Genomic DNA, 22,720 nt, shown 5'->3' with positions numbered 1-22,720 from the left:
AACAAATTTGATTAAATCAGTAACTACAGCAAGCTTTAGCTAGTAGCTGCTTTTAATTGAGCACATTATTTTTAAGTCTTATTTGCACACTTTAATGAAATATCCATTAATGTACTTTTTAATGCCATCAGCACCCCTGCCAGCAGAGATGAAAACATAGTTACTTCAAGGTCCCAGATATGTGAAGAAAATTATGGGAAACAAGAAGTTGGAAAGGAGACAAAGAGAAGGCACTTGTAATTATTCAGCAGACCTAGCTAATGCAACTTCACTCATCTGTATGGGATAAATTCCTCCCACCCAACTTCAGGTACTTCATGGAATTTCCTGAACTGTGAGCCTGGCTACTTTAACACCACTCCAATGGAGAAAGATTTAAAACCCATGGAGTCTTTTATCTAGATAAAATGGGAATAAGATGCCCCTACAAGTGCCTCTCTTCGTAAGTGTCAATACATCCTGGACCTTTTGCCATTGGTTAAACAATAAAACTCAGAATAGCAATTCTGGATCCTTTTCTGTGGCTATGAAAACAGAAAGATGCCTCCACAATCTAGCTCTGACATCAGCATCACTTTAAACACTGGAACAGAGAGTTCAGTTTTTAAAACAAACAAGAAACCCAGCCCACGTATTTGCTCCATTCCTTTGTGCTCCTAGCCTGTTGATAAATGGTTCAAATATGTCTCAACTACATTAAAAGTCACTCCAGAAGATTTTGTGTGAACATACACAGAAGACTGAATACAGCAGCTTCTGTTGTAAAGATTTAATGAGGTGATATTGTAAAACCATGGATACTATGCAAAAGCTAGAGAAAGGACTGACTTGAGCTTGCCAATTGACAAACTAAGTAGCTTGAAGGAGTTTGAGCTTATGAAAACATCTGAGTTTTGCTGATAAAGATTTTCAAAAACAAATGCTTAATGACAGTTTGGTTCTCATAAATACATTTCAGTGAAATACCATCTATATATGTACAGGCTAATGATAGAGTTAAATGTCACATCATTTCTACTCAGAATTTTTTGAAGAGGGCATGGAGAGGGGGGCAGTCACCTAGTGGATCTGTTGCTTAATAAAGCCAAGTCACAGGGTTTAAATATTTCAGCTTTTTGTTACTATAAGAAAATATCATCCAGACAGCTAATGGGTCATTTTACTTGAATCCAGGGATTATCAAAAACTATGGCTGAGAACTTCAAAGTCCTTTTCATTAACCAGAATAATAACATGCACCTAGGGAAAATCCTCCTTGTGTATATTCATTTATTCTTGCATTTTTATTATCTCAAAAAGATTGCTTATGTATTCTTATTGTCTGTCTCGCTAAATACATATTAGTTATGAGTATTTCAGATTAAGAACATGATAAGCAATGCTATGATAATTTCTAATGCAGCACCTGGTGGACAACCCCGATGGCTTGGATAGACTGAATGTCTCAGCAGTTCATGTTCTAGCTAGGATTTTAAACTACCCCATAAAGAAAAGCTCCTCTTCTAGGCTCTAAGCAGCTCAAGGATTAGATGTGCTTTATGTTTTTAACAACTTGCTTTCCAGATGTTAAATGGCTCTAAGGATTAGATGTATTTTATTAAAACCAGCATGTCCCAGCTTTGAGCTGGAGTTATCCACAACATGAAACACTGTTTAGCCCAAAAAAATCAGAGAACAGAAGGACACCACTGAAATCACCAGATTAAGACAAGCATGAGCACAGATTTAGCCTTACATTTCTTTTTCTTTCTCTAAATTCCAGAGAAATATCTCCATTAAAGAGAGATCTTTTTCCTCACATTTCCCACTCTGTTTTGAAGTGCTGGACAAAAATCAACAGCCATTAAGGAAAAAAAGAGCACTAGTGGAAAAAATAAATCCATTTTTACTGCTATTAGATGCATCATGTCTCTGTGTCAAGCAAATAGTTCAGTACTTTTGATCAAGCAGCAAAGCAGGCTTACCACTAATTAGCCTCAATTGCTTCCTGTTGCAGTTCCCCTGGCTGATTAATGAGTCCTTTCACCTTCCAATGCTATTTGGTCCCTGCTGACCCCAATCCAGGAGGGTACATAAGCATGAAAACAGAAAACAGCCACTGGCCTCAATGAGATAGTTCTGGTGGGAGCCAGAAAAAAAGGGAGAGGTGGAAAGTGCAAAAGAAAAACTACAAGATCGAAGCTTTTAGTATATTCAGAACAACCCCTCACTAAGTGCATCTTGTAGGAGCTGCTGGGGAAAGAGAATGCCACTTTCATTTTCAAAGCTCGCTAAACAACATTATGACCATCACTGCATGAAGCATGCACATCAGATAATGAATGGTCAACTAAACAACAGCATACTGCTGAATGCCCTCAGGCTTATAGCATAGCAATTGCACATGCTTATTTGCTTATTCAGCAAAGCAAAGTCGTCAGGTAAAAAATCTAATTACAAATCCAAAGATCCATTGCTCAGATAATACAGCAGACTCCAATTACACAGCACAGGCTGTGAAGATGGTCTAAGGCGAAATCCCTAGGAATGCATAACAGAAAGGCCAGGGAAAAAAAATAATGACCTCACTCATGATAACACCTGAAGCGATGCTATGGGAATCCTTCGTAGTGAGCTAATAGATGTGAGTATGAATATATGAGAGGAAGATTTTTAAGTCTCGTTTCTTCGAATGTTAACCTGTTTCTGATATTCTGTTCCAATTTATCCAGCAGGAAAGTGAAATTAAAAACAGGAAAATACCTCTTAAAAATAAATTAATCAAATTGCTCTAGAAATATTAATCTTGCCAATGATGTTATTAGATAAGTGAACATATTAGGAACATTCCTACCAATATGAAAAAGAGCAGGGGAAAAAAAACAAGAGGAGACAAAGAAATTAAGTGATTTGTCAAAAAGCCGAGACGGTGAATAAGAAAGCTGGCATTTTAATTAAATTTTTAAATGCCCAAATTTTCTTGCTGTATCACAACCCTCTTCAGCTTCAAAAAAAAATTAATTCCCTAATTCACATCTCACTCAATTATGAGAAATGGGAATAGTTTTGCAGATGTCTGTGAAGTACGCAGAATTAATGGGATAAAAGAATTCCCATCTGAGGAAAATATTAAGAATATTTGCTGCTGTTTCCAATGACACAAGGAAGGAAATTGCTCAGAAAAAAAACCACAGAAATATTCATGTAAACATAAGTTACTTACAAGTTATTTGATAAATTGATCAAAAACAGTCACCCATCCTTCCCCCCCCCGCCCCCCCCAGGGATCTGTCTGTGAAGTACCATTCGCTCCTTGCATAAAGTGGTTTGGTGATAACTTGCTAACGTAAGGCAAGCATCACAAAAATTAAAGCAGATTGAAATAGCATTTAAAAAATCATGAATTATTGTTGAAATGACGTATGTGAACTTTTCAGTTCTGATGCACGTCTATAAGAAAAAAAGCTTGTTCAGTACGTTACCAGTCAAGTAAAACAAAGGAGAAAAGGAGAAAACCCACTCATGCGATAGCATGAGAAGAGCATCATCCAGAAAGACATGGAAGTCCTCCAGTCCAGGAATGAAAAACAGCACAATCTACCTGAGCCAGAAGAAATAGTACATTATAAGTAGCGGGCACTTCTATAAGCAGTAGTTCCGGTGAGTCATGCAGAAGCAAATCCATAGGCTGATATCCTCACATAAACCTTTCTTGCTTCAGCAGCAGCAATGAGAGGCTAGAGACATGCCACAGCCTGCATTCCAGTGGCTGTCCTCCCTTCTCCTCAGTACCTCCACTGGAGCTTGTCCCACAACCATTTGACTGAAAAACAGACCCCATGCACCCACACAGTGTGCTTGAACTCCACAGCCAGATCCTACCTTTAATGCAATGTAACTTGACCAAAGACACCAGGAGACCATGAGTGCGATGCCTTCAGCATGGCCCCTCCCATTATACATTTTGTGAGAAGCATTTGAAGGCCCATTACTGAGGTGAATAACTCCGAAAAGAGAAGGGATGTGATTCACCTAAGTCTGGATATCCAAGTCCACCAGTTGGATATGGAGGGCAAGCACACCTGTCCAGAAGTACATTTATCTCACCTAATCACTGGAAGCATCAACCTTCTGAAAATAATAAAACAAAACAAATTAGAGAAGCCATCTAAAGGTGAATAGATTGTATTTTACTCGTAAACCCTCCATCTAGACTTGCTTATGGTCATCTTGTTCAAAGTCAGGCATAAACAATGTAAAACTGAATCTTTAATTTGCCTTTTGCAGAGTCATTGCTAAATATGAGGCCTCCATCTTCCTCAAAGGTGAATCCTTCACTAATTTATTACTTGTTATGGCCAACAAAACTGCACAACCTATGTTCTGACAACTCTCCTAAAATCTTATCACTGTTATTGTCACCAGACAAGCTGCTTGCTGCACCTCATCTTGCCTGGCCCTTCAGCAGCCTCCCAACAATCCCAATTTAGTACTCAAAGCAAAACCACTAATACATCAAGTTCTATAATTCAGTAATTTGGAAGATACTGCATGTACTACACCATTTGTATTTTATTTAGGCATCGTGGTTTCTTGTAAATATACGTGTCTTGTCAGAGTGATGACTAGGTGAATAACTCTGCCTTTATGCTCAATTTCCTGACATCTCCATCTAGACATGACCTTGTGCTGCTAGTAAGAGAAAACTCGGCTTAAAAATTTATGTAGCAAAGCACAGAAAAACTGCTTTCCTGTAGCATTTTTTAAGTGTAATATTTTCCTCTGTTTCCCACACACACAAATACAACTGTTCCATTTCAGAGAGAAAAAAACCAAAACAGTTCTCTCTTAAAAGTATCTATGTCATGTCAACAGTAGACATTCAGGTATTTGTGTATATATCATTGCTCACATTTCTACTATGGATCATCTCTGAGTTTTTCTTGAAAGGCACAACAAGCCTATTTTTAAAATGGATCTGATTCAAAAGGCATTCCATGTTTTAAATGGAGGGAATATCCACCTCCAAATCTATATCACCTCTAAAGCTAGAATAAATTATGTTGTCCACTACAAATAAAATACATAGGTGGGCCTGAAAGTAATGCCTTCTGTTTATATTCATGGAAACTACAATGGATACAAAGAGTACGATAGCACTGTTTTATGGAGGAAGTTCTCAGCTATGAAACGCTACTTTTCAACACAGCCACCACAATTAACTATGCATTTTTACCCGCCATGAACAAAGGCCTGCATGCTACACTTGTAAAAACCCACGCCAGCAGAGGTGACCCAATACTGTTGTCACCTCTGCTGAAATGCATCACTCAGCATCTCACTCTGTTCACATCCACTGTTTGGTCTCTGTAAGAGTTCTGCCAACACCCATGAATGCAAATGGTTACATTTTTTTCCTACATGGAGAAATTCAATGACACATTCACTTCCATGTCAGATGCCATTTGTTCAGACTGCCCCTCACATGGCAACAAAATGGAATGGAACGTTGGCAGGAAAGTTCAACCTCTGTAGCAGTAACAACTACATCCATCTCTGAAGTCAGGCCAACATAATACAACAGGAGGCATTACTTTTGGAGCAGCTCATAAGTTTATCACAGCAAAGTATTAACAAAATAAAACAAACATATCAGTCCTTTACAAGCAGCGTCTTTCACGTTCTTCAAAATTGGTTTCCACAACAATTAGTCAAGACTAAAGTCAAGGCCAAGAGCACCAGGACTAAACAGCTTCTTTGATGGGAATGAGATCATGATCCCATTCAATCTCAGTGGCACAAAGTAGAGAGTAAATCACATGAACCAAGTGAATTTGACTTGAACAGTTACATAAAGATTAACAAAGCTTACATAAAAAGAGCACAACAACAAACAACCATGTTCCACCTTTCTGCTTCATCCTGCACTTCGAGATAACAGAAAGAAGGTTGTAAGGATAGTTCTTCATACATTTGTTGTTGTTGTTGTTGGTTTTTTTTTGTTTGTTTGTTTGTTTCCCCAGTCTGGCAACAAAAAAGAAATGCCAAAATTCTCAGGTCAAGGCTTCAATGTCCTTACCAGCTCACATGTCAACAAAGTTGACTCAGATCAAATTCACAGGACTTCAAAACCAAGTTTACACAAGTAAAAATTTCTAATTACTTGGACAACCCAGCTTACAGAAACAATTACTGGAAATTCAGCACCACCCTTTTTCTTTCTTGTTCACATTAAGTCTACTCGTTACCATCATCACATCCCTCACACACTATCTTGATCTCAAATACAGCATATTTGAATAAAGTGAACTTAAGAGCATAAATACATTATTTTTCATCAAAATGAATAAGATAAATCAATACTTCAGCCCTATCACATGAAACCTGAGACTGAAACCTTGATCCAACACTTCTGTGCAACTGTAAGCTAGGATGTTAAGGTAATTTATCTGTTTTCTTCAGCTTCTGCCACCTAAACTGCTTTATTTGCACGTGTAAAATAGGAATGAAAACACCTGCTTCCTTGCAGTAACACTTGCCTCTATGAAATAAGCACTGAAGTAAAAATTGCAGAGTGCCTGATTATCACAGTAATAGAAATCAAATAAGTAGAAACTGAGCCATGCAGTTTTAGAAATCTTTTTAATTCCTGCTTTTTAGTTTGTGATTTTTTTTCCCAGAGCACTACGTATAAGTAAGCATTTAAACAAATGGACTTAAAAATGGAATTAAACATGGAATTTCACCTAGAAGCTCAAGCATTGTAGAGTATCTCTCGTCCTTCCTTTCCATTTTGCTAACAAAGTTATTTTCATATATGACAGTCATGTCAGCTCATATCTCAAATTATATCCCAGTCACAGTGGCAATTAAAAGGAAGAAGGAGCCAGTTGAAGTAAAGTGAAGGAAGTTCCACACCCATACAGTGATGTAGGCACACTACCTCAAGAGAAATACAGGTTACAGAAATGAACATGTTGAATATATCTGTAGAAAATCATGAATACAAAGAAATAAGTAAACAAAATGAAAATTGAAGTAAATATACTGCACATTTGTACATTAATAACGCAACATTTTAAGAGTTGTGCAGAAAGGAAGTTCTTCCATGTGTTTGTATGGAACTTCCTGTGTACACATTTTATTCCTTGTCCTATAGCTGCACACCACTGATAAGAGTCTGGCCTCATCCATTTGCCTCCCACCTCCCTTCAGATATTTATAAACATTAATCAGATACCCCCTCAGTTTTCTTTCCCTCAGGTTGAACAGACCCAGTCCATTCAGCCTTTCGTCATTCAGTAAATGCTCTAGGCCCTTGACCATCTCCTCTGAATTTGTCAGCACACAAACACACACACATATATAGTATGGAAGGAACTGAACAGAGATACAAAGAGGTGAGTTTAATTTTCAAATCTGTTATACTAATAACATAATTGTGCCCTCACTAACAAAAAGTTCTGAAGACTGGGGAGTCCTATTCAGACTCCCATGTCTCTTTCATCTGTGAAAAAAAATTACATATGTAATGCATATCTTCAGATCTCAATAGGTTCTAATTTGAGAAAGGCTTTTCCTAAGACAGAACCTATGGGAAAAGTCAAGTCTTCATGTTTTTGTCACATATGTGTGCTATACTGATAAACCTTTAAGTCAGCAAATTCCAGTACATAGGCCAAGTGCTTTTCTGTTAGGAGTAAATTGTAGTCTCCACTATAGCCATACCACATTAGAACCTGCATTTTTTTGTTCTCTTGAATAAAGTTGTAATGCAAACTTGAAATCTCAAGTACTCAAAATATTATACTGAAGTACCATAGAAGTAATGACAGTTTTCTTACTTAATGATTTTCATTAAACTTCAATGCTGATGATTTTTTTTCTGGGTGACACTAAAAAGAAATCCCCATAAAGATAGAAGCTACTGTAATAAATACAAATTTCTATGTAATATTTTACTAACAAGAAGAAATCGGACAGTATAGCAATGCAGCTGAATAACAACTAAAATATTTTGACGAACATGAAAATGCCAAAGACCCTAACTTTCATCTTGCAATGCCTCTAACATCAGAGTGGTCAACTAATATTCCACCTACAATATGCAGATCAGTTACCTTGTCATTTGCATCAGATGCACCATTTGCCTTTATGATCACAGTCCCTCATTAATGAGCAGTGGTGTGTTGTTGTTTTTAAATAGTAAATTAAATCTTTTCAAGACTAGCTATGAACAGGCAACTCTGGAGAACTATGGCAAGTTGAGAGTGGGGCTAAGAAAACACAAAATTATTCAAACAGGGATAGCTGGCAACCATGAACACTGCGGCTCTGTTTTTCTTCTGAGTTTCTGGCTTTAAGTGAGCCAAGACAACTGAGGCAGAACTGTCTGTCTCAGGGCCCTTTGATTTTCTGCTTCTGACTGAGCATACACTTGAACACATTTAAAAATACATATATTAAAGAAAATGAATCACTCTATTTCACAGAAAGCAAATTTTGTTTCTAGGCAGATATTAATCCCATTTGATTCTCCCTTACTGTGATAAAGTGAATTCCTTTTGTTTACATCCAAATTTCCTTTTGTCTGCATCCAAATCTGAAGGTAGATAAACCATCTGTCAACTCTTGACTGTTTTCCAGAACCCTGACAAGATTTTTTTTTTCTTTTAATTTCTCATAAGGTCAAATCTCTTCATTCCACATAAATGTACTGAATAGGATTTAGAGTCTTATTTTCTGCAGTGTTTTACTTGAAGTGTCACAGTATGTGAAGGTAACATTAGCTTGCATAGCTGTACTATGCACACAGATGGTGCTTCCTGAACCAATTCAAATATTGATTACCCAGTGTATTTAGAAAGGAATACTGAGTTTCCTCCCTCCAAAAATAAAAATAGCCATCTGCATGACCAAAATTGATCCAAAAACTATAAAACAAAAACCCAAAAAGTAATCAGTTTGTATTTTCTTTCAACCCCTGAGATCCCAGATAATCAAGTCTTCTGTATCTATGAGGATTAAAAATATCATTTCGGCTTCTTTCTTGAAAAGTGTTATTGCTAGCATAAGCATCTCCTTTGGACAAAGTCACTTTCCAAAAAGGAGGTATCTAAAGGCCTTGCAGAAAACAAGGTGAAAAACATTAGCTGGAGAAAGTAAAAGGATAAGGAATCCCTTCCGGCAATTCCAGTGTGAATAAGTTCACAGATGAGATGAAATCAAGTCATCGAAGAATTCATGCAAGAGCTGATTTATATTTTATAGGCTGGGGAATAACCAGAGTATTAATGATTTTCTTTCCCACTCCAGAATAAAGGAAAGAGAAGTGCCATTCATTAAAGTTTACAGAAAGTGTGATTAATATTCTGTGCGAGATAACTGAACAACATGCAAGTTAAATTTCAGCTGTTCTTTTTCATTGTAATTGGCAATAAAAAACCTCACAGAATAATATTCACTTACTCACAGTAAACAAAGAATGATGGTGTCTGGCACTTGTACCTGCAGTGTCTGCAGACAGCATCTGTCACAAGGATACATCCATCTAGAATGACTGCATTCTGGATAATAAAGCTCTGCAAAGGCTCTTCAAACATGATAGATCTATCCCTTCAGACTGCCCATCTCATCAGTTACTACCTCCCTACTCAACCCCTTCTTCCTGGATATGTTGTGAATCCTTCATGGGAATTCCAGTAAACGCTGACTTCTTTCTGGTCAGACACTGTCCACAACAAATGACTTGGTTTTCCCAAAGGGAGCGTGCTCACAATGATGCATCTCTTCCCTGGTATCCATCTTTCTCCTACACACTCTTCTGTTCTCCCTGTCACCAAAAAGCAACAACCTCTGCTACTCACTTTTCCACTTCCCAGTTCCTAACATTCCTTCTCTTGTTCTCCTGAAGGTTCACTCGTCTCCATTCTCTTCCTCTTCTTGAACTTTTCCCTTCACAGGACAAACAGGTCTTAGTCTCTTACACAGTTAAAACTTGAGCAGAACAAAAAGCTTACCTGCTCCTCCATTTGTTTCTGGCAACATTAGTTCAACTTGAAGTTTAAATTTGCCATTTTCATTTTCTTTCATGAAATGACCTCCAATTAAACTGCAGAGCCTTATTGGCAAGTTATCAACATGTATTCAAATGCCACAATTCAGTAATGCAGACTCATCCCTTCCTGCCTTTCAGTCATGAGGAAGGCAACTTCTCCCTGCCAATGTTTTACTCATCATTCATTCACTACTCTTATAGTAAATTCCTTTATTAGTTTCTCTCTGCCATCCCATACCCAAGCAATCAAAGCATCATCTTTTTTGCTCAAAGATTTTAACTCCTCTGATTCTATAGATTATATGCTGCTGTTATGTTTTCCCAGCTTCACACTCCAACTCAATGGTCAATTAACCACTGATCTCACTACTCACTCAGCAGTATTACATCTGAGACAATCAGTGCTAGAACCAGAACAAATTTTCAAATAGGCTTTTTTTTTTCCCTGCAAAAAGGCCATTTGAGACAAATTTGTTAATATGATAGAAGTCACAAGAAATACAGTCATATTTCCTACTCCTCTGTTATCACAAGCAACTTCACCATATAATCCTATACAGAAATTTATCAAGTTTATCTTAAATTTGTCTTTTTAGTACTTTATTCCCCCAATCAGAAGAGTTGCTTCTTGCACTCTTTCTTTTGGCTGGTTTCTTTTTTCCTATTTGTAATTATGCCAACTATCATTTAGTTCACGTTTTACTCTTCTTGTTTTTCACCCCTCTTTCAGCCTAGAATCATATATTATCTCAGCCTTCATTCATTACACTTAAAAATGACAAACTCCTCTCTTGTCTTACATGACAGCTGTTTAGTCCTCTATTGTTCAATGGCCCCTGTCTTCACCAGTTTGAGTTCATTCTTCTTGATTTCTGCCAAATTATACTTGCAGTTCAAAAGAAAAAGAAGTAAAAGAGTGGGGGAAGAGTTTCCTGACAGTTTTCTCAGGATGAAGTGGTTAACTGTAAAACTTTCTTAAAAAAAGAAAGGAAAAGTTTTGTTTTTCTCTTCAGAAAACAAATTTTACCTTCCTTTTCTTTCTTGCGGTCCATCTATTTGAATCACAAAAGCCAACCTGGCACAGAGTTCCAAGGAAACTGCAAGGAACTTGCAACTCCAATAGCAATGATTTCTCAATCTGACAAGCTCACCATGCAATAAAAATATAACAGAAGCGCTGAGGTATTTTGCAAGTGCAACTTTCCTGTAAATCATACAGGTCTTAAGCAAACCTTCTTCCATTTCACTGAGAGGACAAAGCTGCCTGCCTTCAGACACAGCAATCCTGCGGCATCCAGATAAAGAGATTACACAGGGATTACTGGATGGAAGTATTTCAATCCTGAAAAACTAGGTTTTAATGTTCTCTAGTCAAAGTATTTTTGAAAGGAAATACAATGCCTTAAGGTGACTGCTATTTATTTCTCCAGCCAGTGTGAAAATCACAGTTTGTAACCTTGCAGAGATGGCAGCATGAGTGGAAAAACATCTTTGGCTCTGTACTCCATATTTAAAATGCTATCAGTAAAATAAAATACAAAGCCATCCTATTACTGAGGCCACAAACAAAGCAGTCCACTGAAGAGAACTATGTACAGCACAGAGTTTGTTCACAGTCCGTGTATTTTTAATATGGTACAATATAGGATACATTCTCATCCTGATGTGTAGATCAACTGCACTGTATTCAGAATCTTGCAAATACAGCTTTGGTCAAAGACACACAGTTATCTGTTAGACATGTAAGAAACTATGTTAACTCGATGTTCAGATTGGTACTTAAACACAGAACCCAACTAAAATCATGAGTTTTCTCATGGGAACGGAAATTTTGACTTACTAAAGTTTAATATCGCTTGAATTGAGTCTTTAACTAGAGACTGGCAAGTGATAATGCATTCTTCCATTGAAGTTCTCTCAAATGAGTCACTAATCTCTGACAGTGATGCCTCAGATTACAAAGTTTGTTGAAGTAGCCCCATTTAGTTGCCTTCTGAAATTTTAAACTGCAACGTAATATATTCTTTGTAACTAAGAATTAGGATTTTATAATGTACCTCAACACGAACATTAAGGTTAAACTGAGAATGGTACTTTTACTGGAAAGACACTTGAGGTTTTGGAGCACTTTCAAAGTAGGGCAATAAAGCTGATGAAGGGTCTGCAGCACAAGTCTTATGAGAAGCAGCAGATTCCACATAACCTACCTCAAACACATCAAATCCATTTGAAAAATGAGTACTGTGTCCAGCTCTCTGTTACCTTCTGAGAAAACATTTCCTTGTTGTGATGGCTAACACTTTTCCTTCTCCCATTAATACTTCTTTCTGGCTAAGGAAAACCTTTTCTCAGCAATGCTGTTCACCAGTTCAAATGACTCTTCCCTTGCATTTATAACTCAGATTGTATATTCTGGAAGCAACCTCATTTGCTCTCAGCTTTCATTTTCATTCTGGGACAATGAGCCCAGACCTTCTAGTCCCTACTCTATCTACCTGTTTTCTCCCCTCATTCAGAAACTGAAATATGAACAGCTTAGTGCTCCATGCAGGGACTCTAGCAATGGCTTCTTCAACATCTCACCTCTAAAACATCTTGCCCAGCATTTCCTAGGATTGCAACTGCCCTTTTTCCTCTACTATTTCTAGTTATCATGTGAATGAACAGGCCAAAGTTCTTCCTCCTCTTCTGTCACTATCACATTATAAAATTATCATTTTTATTTAAATACAAAGCCCTTCTTTGCATTTATATCACTAAATTTCATCTTGCTGTAATTACTCCACCCCTCAGTCATTCTGTTCTTTTCCTATATTATTCTATACGCTTCTGCACTCTGAGTGTTTGCAGTCATTTTTTAATGCCTCTTACAGCTGTGCTAGAAAAGAAAGCCTCTTCCAGCTGTGCTAATGTGTGCCAGGGGAAAGAAAGCAGAGCACATGGTCTATGTCAGTAACTTGTCTGCCCCAGGTACTGATGTTTATACGCACAGTGAAGTGGCCAATGTTTGCATGTCTGGCCACTTGAGCAGTGGCCAACTACAGTGGAAGAGACACTATATTTCTCACCTATATCATAAACCTTGCAAAGTATCAACATAATTCAGGGGTCATAGCCAGCTTTTCTGTTATGTCCCCAGTGCTGTACAGCAGTCTCACTCCTATTTTATTTGTGCAGACAAAGAACTGTTCATTGCATGGGAGTTGGATTAGGTGACTTTTTAAGGTCCCTTCCAACTCAAAGAATCCTATTCCATGAACAATTCAGTATTTGAATTACATTCATTTGCAAAGTCCAAATCTGCTCCATATTAGAGCACTTCACTTTTTAGGTGAAAGCCTTAAAACTCTACTCTGATAAGCATTTATCTGTTACTCCTCAAAGATTTGGGGAACAAAATCCATAAAGCAAACAGACCAGTACTTCTCATCTTTGTGTGTCAGTTGTAGGCTACCTAAACAGCCTGTATAATCATAGAATACTGTACACACATCCTTATCATGATATAATAATTTTATGTTACATATCAGTGGAATTCATCCTGCTTTGAATCATTAGAATCAGGCTAAACCTTTAAAATCAGAACTGTAATAAACCAGAGCAGTATAACTGAAAAACTGCTTTCTTTGGCTTTAAGCTTTGTCAAAGGGGGCAAACACTTAGAAGAAAAAGGACAGATAAGTTAAAGTTGGTGAATGTGGACACAGATAGTGCAGAAGGCATCAGAAGATAACCACAATGTTCTTGCTCCATCACAGAGCACTGAACTTGGGATTCCCAATAGAAAAAAGAATTGCTTTATCTTGTTAAGCAAAGCAATGGACGTGACTGTGGCAATGGGGCTCATCATTTATAGGGCTTACAGTGAGGTGATAGGAAAAGTAGGGCTTATATTTGAGCTGCAGTTTAGATCTTACATAGACAGTATGGAGTGTTTGGTGCTCAGCCTCCAGTAAAATATTTCCAAATTACTATTCATTGATTTTCTCTTTGAGTATTGCTGAGTCTGAAGTAGAATCACTATCATGCAAACACTTTGGATATTTGGATCCTCCCCAAGTCTGAGCCTTTATTGTATACAATACAAACAAAGGTTGTACTTAATTGCAGCCTAGAAAAAGGCTCCTACTTCCTTCGTGTAATCAGTTGTCATTTCAACTCTGCCACAGACTGGAAATGCAATTAAATTCCTTTTCCAAAAGCACTCACTCCCTGGCAGGAATGACAAGTCAACACAAAAAATTATACCATTGCTGAGGAATGACTGGAAACCAAGTGATTGATAGAGGTGCCTGGGACTTCAAGGTAAATGTAATGTGTATTCTAATGCCAGACACTTCAGCATAACAAGCTCTTTCAAGATTATTAATGACTACAGGATTTTTTTTAATGATGGCTGCTAAATAATGGATGGTAAAAAGGGCTGAAAAATGTTTTTTTTGTTAAAGCAAACATTTATTGATGACTTTATTGCCATTGCAGTGGAAATACAGAAAGAAAACAAATCCATCTAAATATTCATCCCATTAATTATATGAATTGATAATTTCATAAAACAGTCCTGTAGAGTGAACAGCAAAACTGACTGCCAAAGTTTTTCATAGCAAATAATGTTGCCGTTATGCCTTGGATTTCCTTGAAGAAATGGAATAAAGACCCTAAGGAAAACGCATGCTCCTTTTGAACAAAGGCATATACACTGAGAGAAGATACAGAAAGAGCTGTCAGAGCCCTCGCTGGCAACAGCAGTTCAAATACACAACCTCTGTGGTATGCCAAGAACCAGAGGCCATCATCCCATGGCCTGCAAAGGACCTTTTCACCAACAAATTTACATCTGACTTAAGCATGAGATGTAGAGGAGGTAACACACAAAGCACCCATATGCCTCCAAGATCAACATCTCCAAACAGAATGGGAGCCATATATTCAACATGTAGCCAAGCCCAAGGTAATGAAATAATCTACCAGCAAAAAAAAAACAACTCAGGCTCATGTCTATGTTAAGCAGCTCCCATTTCAGAACTGACTCATATCTTGATGACAAGCAAACATATGAACACATATCAGCCCACAGAATAGCTGCAGACATTGACTACTGAGCACCAGGTTTTCCTCTCCCTTTCACCAAGCAGAAGGATTGAAAAAAAAAACCTTCAGCTACACAGATAAATGAGATTCTACATGGGTTATGAACAAGACTAAGTTACACACGCAGGGCTTTAGACTTCCTTTACTATTTTGGTGAGTAAAGTAAACACAGAAAACCTTCAAGGTAATACAAAGAAATCAACAAAATCAGAGGTAACTCCACTCTACAGGAACATTCCTAGCAAAATTCTGCAATGACATTTGAACTCAGTATAGTTTCTTCTCTGCGTACATCCCCACACTTAGCTCCTCTGTACAGAATTTGCAGACAGATTGCGTCTTTTCACATGAAATATAATTTTAATTATATAATAATATAATGCACAAGACTGTCTGGACCACCTCCATTCCCAGCTCCTGCACCAAGCGCTCAACTTTCAACCAGCAGATCCCACTTTTACTTCTAATAATCTCCTGGCTTCTGTTATACTGATAACACAGCTCCCAGAAATCAAGCAGCTCCTACTGAGACAAGTTAGTATGATCAGCAAGACACAGCTATCACTTGCAGACAGATTAGCAATGTGACAGACTACTAAATGAATGGGACACTCTGCTCATTCATGATGTACAGGCACAAACCTGTGAGAAGCCAAGTGACACTTCTGATGACTCCAAAAGCCATGGGAGCACTCGCAGAGCAAAGCAAATCTTCAGAGGGCACCATGCACTGATTCCCATTCCAGCACACACACAGTTAACATCTCCCAGCTCTACTCTGTTGCCTACCTATCTAAAAAAGTCAGTTTCTTTTATAGATTGATATTTGAGGAAAAGGTTTTCACTAGAAGTGTCATGATTCTCTTTCTAATCCTTCCTGATGAAGTGATTCCATAAATACTTTGTTAGACAGCACAATAACATAACATTACAAGTGCCAGTCACAAAGGGAATCCTAGAGCTGAGATAACTCTTTGCAGCGAGAAATGCAAAAATAACAGGTGTTGTGTGACAGGAATTCAGTACACTCTACCACAGACATAGGCAGTGTGTGGTTTTACTTCTATATTTCTGAACTCATTCTCCACTCCTAGCCTTCAGATGTCTGTTACTTTAAAAAATACTGAAAGAGCTTGGGAAGGGGCTATGCAGAAAGCAGCACCTTGTTTCTCTATTTGTCTGCTTCACAGATCCATCGGAAGGTGTAAATATTTGAGTATTTCCTAGTACAAGCATGTGCAATTTTCACTAATCGTATTTTGTAGTGGCAGATTAATACATGGTAGATAAAATACGTAGATTTGAAGAGATGTCTTCTATCTTTCTGGTTTTGGTAAGGCTACTTATGTCTGAGAAGCAGATTGCACTTCTGTTAGGTTGGGAATGGCAGAATAACCAGCGATCACCCTGTCGTGGCCTGGGTAGTACATTTTATCAGGTCCAGAGCAACATGTTTTGCTATGTGAGACAATCCCCAATCCTGGGCAAAGCAAGACAAGCAGTAGAAGGCCAAAACAACACAATTAGGTTTATAGATAGTCTTTCAACTTATAAATGAAATTATATTGATAGAGAAGCCACTGATAGGGAACAGATAAGGAGAAACTATTACATCATTTCGGAGAGCCCCTTTCATAAGATCTTAATAAGAACCATCCTCATAGAGCACTGTATAATTTACTCAGACAAATTAAAAAGAGAGAGTGCATCTTGGAAAATTAAAAAGCAATATAATTACATTAGAAAAATGAATATCCAAGTAATAAATGCCCAGAAACTATTAGGAAGCACACAAAAGATGAGAAAGGAAGGATCTCTTCTATTTAGTTCTAAGTAATGAGCTTTATGACCAAAGCAACGGAAGAATCTAGATTATGATTTGGTTAATAAGGAAGAAAAGGTCACAAAATCAATACCTGACTAACAGTTAAAATGACAAGTTACTGTAATACTAGACAGAGTTATAAATTTGCTTTTTCTATTAAATAGACCACTGTGTCAGAATTTGTCTTGTCAGACAGGCTGCCTAAAAAATGAAGCAAGAAGAGGAAGTATTAAAAAGAAGAAAACACTTTGGAAAATTACATGTCTTTGTATGGAAGAATCTTTAGGCAGGATCACATACCCAGGTAACGGCTCCAGGGAGAAGTCTCTTAGAACAGCTTGCAGAAATGGGTCTCAGTTTGCCAGGAGGACCTTGTGATTCACTAAAGAATGTCTTCCTTCTTCACCTTCGGGTAAAACAGGCTCCAGGTGACAGAAGCAGTGCTTGTAGAAATCAGCACACACAAAACGAGGTGCAGGTCAGTCCAGGATGGAGCACAGCCCATCCCCAGTAGGGAGGACTGCTCACCCCAGGTCAGCCTTGCACCACAGCGACACCTCTGCTTAGCCTGCAGGTGAGGAAGAGGATACTTTCCCTATTTGTTAGGCTTTTCACCTTCATGGCTAAAAAGGAAGGCCCGAGAGTGGTAGGAGTAGTTCCTAAGGGACTAGATGGAGACATTCCTAAGAAAGCAACTGAGTAGGTGAAATAGATAATGAGAAGGCTCCAGTAACTTGCCAGTAGCTTTCTAAAACAGTGCGTGGGATAATTACTAGGAGAAGAGGAGAGAAAACCCTTTGAAAACTGTTGTTCCGGAGCAGGAAAGCCTATGTGGAACTCCAGTCACTCTGAAACATGAAAAGATGTAAGTGAAAATTTCTGACAAGTCAAAAACTTCTTATTCCTAAAGCTAAACCTTTTCGTATCCTTTAGACGAAAATGCACTATATATTTGGAAGAGCAAAACAGATCGAGGAGCAAAGAATTCAGTTTTGAATTAAGCAAAACACTTCATTTGGAACTAGAAATCATTTTCCCCAAAAATATTTCTCTTCAGCAATGGAATTAAAAAGCAAAACAAAAATAGCCTAATTAATCACACAGCTTTAACCAAAAATAGAGGAATTAAACTGTGTCAAGCAGCAGAACATGAGAGATCTGAATTCAGAGTACCGAGGAGTGGTGGGGATGTGGAATTAATGCAAAGAGTTAGTTTTGCCATAATTGGCATCATCTCATTAGAAAGTCATATTCTTTCACCAAAGCTTTGCTTACTTCTACTTCGTACTTGATTTCAGTTTTGAGCCTGTAACATTTGGAGGTCTTTCCCCATAGGTGTATCACTTAATGACCAAATGACTTACTAATTGCATGAAAGCCTGTCATTCAGACTTAAATATTCGTATTTACACTAAGTTATTCATAAGATTATGCTCAGAAAGGAACAGTAATTATAGTGCCTAGGTGAGGGAACAAGAGATTTTCAAATGGGACAAATGAGAAATATTTTGTATAATTTACATTCCTCTGAATTTTAAAATCACTCTCACAGCTTGACAAGAGGAGCCGACAGAAGCTTCCCACTGTGTAATGGTGAAAGAAATGCTGGTTTGGCTTCTCTTTTAAAGCAGGAGAGTAGTTATGTAATGATCTGGAGTCCTATTCTCAGAGGGTTGCTAGTTAGGGTAGTAAGGTTAGGTTGTGGTTGTACTTGAAGATCATTAAGGTCTCTCCCAACCTGAGAGATTCTATGATTCTGTTTCTATGACTGTAAGACATGAACAAACAGTGAGTGCTATTTTCGTAGTAAGGTATAATTAAAAGAGCATGAAGAGAGCTATTTAAATAATAATGGTCCCCTGGAAATACTTATTTGGAGAGAGTGAATTACGTGAAGAGAAGGGAAAGAAGACCTTTTGTTTTTATAGGGTTACATGTAATCCCTACAAACATTATCCCACAACACACTTAAGCTCCAGACCCTAAAAAAAGCTTTGTTTTTGTTTGTGTTAGTTCCACAGCCCAAAGCTGACTCATGTAGATACATCTAATGACCACACTGAGATTACTTGCCTGAGTAAGCCCCTGAAAAAATGGTGTCCACCAATTAACTCCTAAAATATCCCCACTTTCAGAGAAGGTTACTTTCAAAGAGTGCTGAGCACACACTATGCTGGCCCCAGTAAGAGGTCAACGTGTCTGACAACTGTCATTGAAAGCGACAGTCAGCAAGGTCAGAAGTTACTTGGCACTAGAAATGCTCACAGAAACATCCAACTTAATGTGCTGCATCTTCAAAACCCCAGAGGATTTCATTTGTGTCACCTTACCCAAGCACAGATAAAGAGATGTGCTTGGAGCACAGGTTTCCGAGAACAATGAAACATCTGACTAGAAAACACTGTAATAAGCAACAGATGTAGAAGAGTAACAGGAAATTAAGATGTTCTTTCGGAATGTGAGAATAAATGGGGCTTTACGCAATAAATAATCATAACGCAACCACTCATTTATGTGAAACAGCCTCTAATTATAAAACATTTAAGTAAGAAGCAGTTCAGAGAAAAGCAAAAAACAACATGGCCAGACAAAGAGTGGAACAAAGAGCCTGTGTCTACTCTAGTTGGAACTGTGTCAGCCTGACAAGAGAGCAGCAGTACCTGTCCATCATGAAGACTGGAGTTCTCTTACATAAGACTGAAGCTCCACCGCCTAAGATTGTTTCACGTCCTTCAGTAATGTCATTTTCTTTCTCCTGCACTTCATTCAGCCAGTTTTCTCCTGAGTCGGATTCCTCTTCTGTAAACTGGCAGCAGACAGAAGTCCCCAGACTTTGCCCAAATCCTCTCCCTCCCACTATAAAACATAAATAACTTGGTCTCCTAAAGTGGTACCTCCTGAGTGGTACCCAAGAGGAGGTGAGGCAAAGCAGCTCAGAAGGAGAAAGAATGTGGGTGGACACTGCACAGAAAACCCCAGCATGTCTCAGGAAAGAACTGTGTTTTCCAGTCATTGTGCAGTAACTCAGTTCCTTCTGGCTGCAGTCATGCTGCTGCAGAACCACCTGAATTGCTTTTAAATTTGGCTGTTGGCATCAGTCCAGTTGCAACACACACCTCTCCAAAACAGCTATAAAGTCATTCAAGAGGTTGCAGAACTTAGCCCACTCTTGAGTTCTATGTAGACACGGATAGAGCCAGCACACCAATACTACAGTGTTTGGGGATACTCTTGAATGTCATGAGCAATGGCTTTGATAATTGGGCGTGATGCATCCTATGACTGTGGATAACATCAAATTTGGAGGAGTAGGAGATACGGCAGAAGGCTTCAATAGCTTGCAGTTGTCCCTTTCAAACTCATTTTTACTATGATTCTAGGTTACAGAGATGAACACAGTGCTAAGAGCTTCCCCTTAGGGTTGTGATAACCACCAACAAAATAGCTGCTTTTCCTGGCAAATTGAAAGTTGGCTGGACAAACTAGGTCTACCCTCTGATTCTTTGCTATGTTGCAATCCCATTTCACATAAGTACACTAATTGCGTGATCTGGGCATGTGGGAAACACTAGTTCTGTGCCTAATGACACTGAGATAATTGGCTGGCATATGGCACCACAAAGGCTGATCCTGGGAGCATCAAAGTGCTGTTATCTCCCAGAACTGGTGTTAGCAAAGAGTAGCAGCAATTGCTTTCAGAATACTCATTGTCTAAATAGGAAGTCTTAGAAACTTGGTGCATGAAATCTTCACAGCTGCACAACATTTATTCAGTAGCAACACTTTAAGTTTTTGGAGCCTCTGTTCAACTGAACAATTTGGTATGGAAAGTTCAGAAGTAAGCAAGAGCAGCAGCCCTTAAAGGCAGTGAAAGAAGTCTGTAGTCCAAATAGTGTTCTACTGGGAGAAAGGAAAGTTCAAGAAATGTGATAAATGTAACTCAGCGAAGGCATTGTTGATCTGTTAGAGTTATATGCTGTAGTGAATTCTCCCAGAACGTGTTTATTGCTCTGAAAATAATAAGAAATAAATTTAAGATAAACATTTGCTGCAGTGAAATATGCTGGGAGACCAGTGAGAAATCAACTCATCTGAATGCAGCACAGAATAATGTGACACAGTGTTGACAAAGTATTATATAAACAACCCACCTAAAGTAAATGGATGTTAATTTTCAGGATATACTGTACTGTACCACTTGCAAACAATTTGTCAAATAAAAAGATTTGTTTCTTTTGCTATAACACATTCCAGGAGCTGGGAGAAAAGGAAAAGAAAAAGAGAAAAAAACATGGATTCAATCCTGGTACAATTGAAATATGCCATGTGAATATGTAAAGCAGACTACACACTAAGCATATTCAGTGGCTCTTCAGCATCCTAGTTGCTTTTTTTTTTCCTCAAAACAATATAGACAGATGAGCAAGTTTAGAACGACAGCACATATTGGCTTGATGATTCAGAATGCAGAAAGACTAAGCCCATCTCCAAATCCAATTTTATTCTCAGGGAGTATTGTTTCTACAACACCAAAAAATACTATCTATTAAGCCCTCCGCTCATTAGTATTGTTAATTCATCGCATGAATAATGAATTTGTATTCTTATCTGAAAGCAAAACTGAGAAGAAAGAGGATTAAATTATAGAAAGAAACCTGTGCACACAAGGTGCCAAGAACCTGCCATTTCTCTGATTAGATACAACCCTCTCCCTCCTCTCATGGGGTCTCCAGGGCAGCAGCTGCATATTTCAGACCTGCTGCTGGCTGTAAACCCTGCTGTATTTACTTCCACAGTTTCAGCACCTTCAATTACCCCCATTAAGCCACCCGAGCAACCGCCAAATACCACAAGCACTTTATACAATGCTGGAGACCATGGGGTGAAGACGCACAGATGACACCCTCTATACAATAACAAAACTACAGGTAAAAAATCTCATCACACAGCAGCTTTCCATGCCCCTCGCAGTCAACAGCACTACTTTTGAATAAGGTGACGGTTGCCCAGCTCAGTTTCCAAGCTGCCTGCCTTTACACCCACTTCTGACAAGAAGGCCACGCTGCCATCACACACAACAGATTCTGGGCACAAAATGTCAGTGGTTGTGGTCCTGACCTTCACACTGACATCTGTTCCACACAGGCTCCTGCTCTGTGCCAGCTCTGCAATGTCACATGCCTATTTATAGTTTGTACCAGGCACCTCTTGACATGTGTGCGGCCAAGGCTTGGGATTCTGGCATGGGATCTGCATGGCCTGGGGTCTCCTGACTGGCCTTATGATCTTCAGGATGCCATTTTACTTCCCCCACACCTCCAGCTCTCTTCCTAAAGCCAGAGAGAGCCAATGCATTGCTTTCCTCCAGACCTTCCCCTTGTTTGTTTTACATCTCTATATAAACTTGAAGTGTATTTTCTAGACTTTGATGGAAGAGTTCTGAGGTTCAGCATTTGGCTGTAGGCCCTCCCTCCTCTTCTCCCCCTAAGAAGCAGAGCAGCTCTTCCTGAGGACAGCCAGCCCTCCCTCCCCCCCGGGAGTGTTAGGGTAGTGTTTCTACCCTGTTTTAAGATACTCCCACAATATTTGGGGCCAGACAAATCATATTATATGCTGACCACTTGGCCAGAAGGATAGTAATCTTCTGCCACATGACAAGCCTATAGCCTCACTGCTTCACTGTGACAAAAACTGCTTGGGAGAGGAATCCATTCTGTCCAGGAACAGCATGTCCACAGATGGCAGTGCTCCTCTACTGACTCAGGTAG

General features: G+C 38.6%; 1 protein-coding gene across 8 annotated transcripts in view; it reads right to left on the bottom strand.

Annotated features, from left to right (window-relative positions):
* The window catches only part of PDE1C (phosphodiesterase 1C), a 307,971-nt gene that overhangs the window by 95,752 nt on the left and 189,499 nt on the right, over nt 1–22,720 (bottom strand). The gene's annotated exons all lie outside the window — the stretch shown is intronic.

This window comes from Coturnix japonica, chromosome 2 (assembly GCF_001577835.2).
Source record: "Coturnix japonica isolate 7356 chromosome 2, Coturnix japonica 2.1, whole genome shotgun sequence".
Classification (NCBI taxonomy): Eukaryota; Metazoa; Chordata; class Aves; order Galliformes; family Phasianidae; genus Coturnix; species Coturnix japonica.
This window is presented reverse-complemented; position numbering and strand designations above follow the sequence as displayed.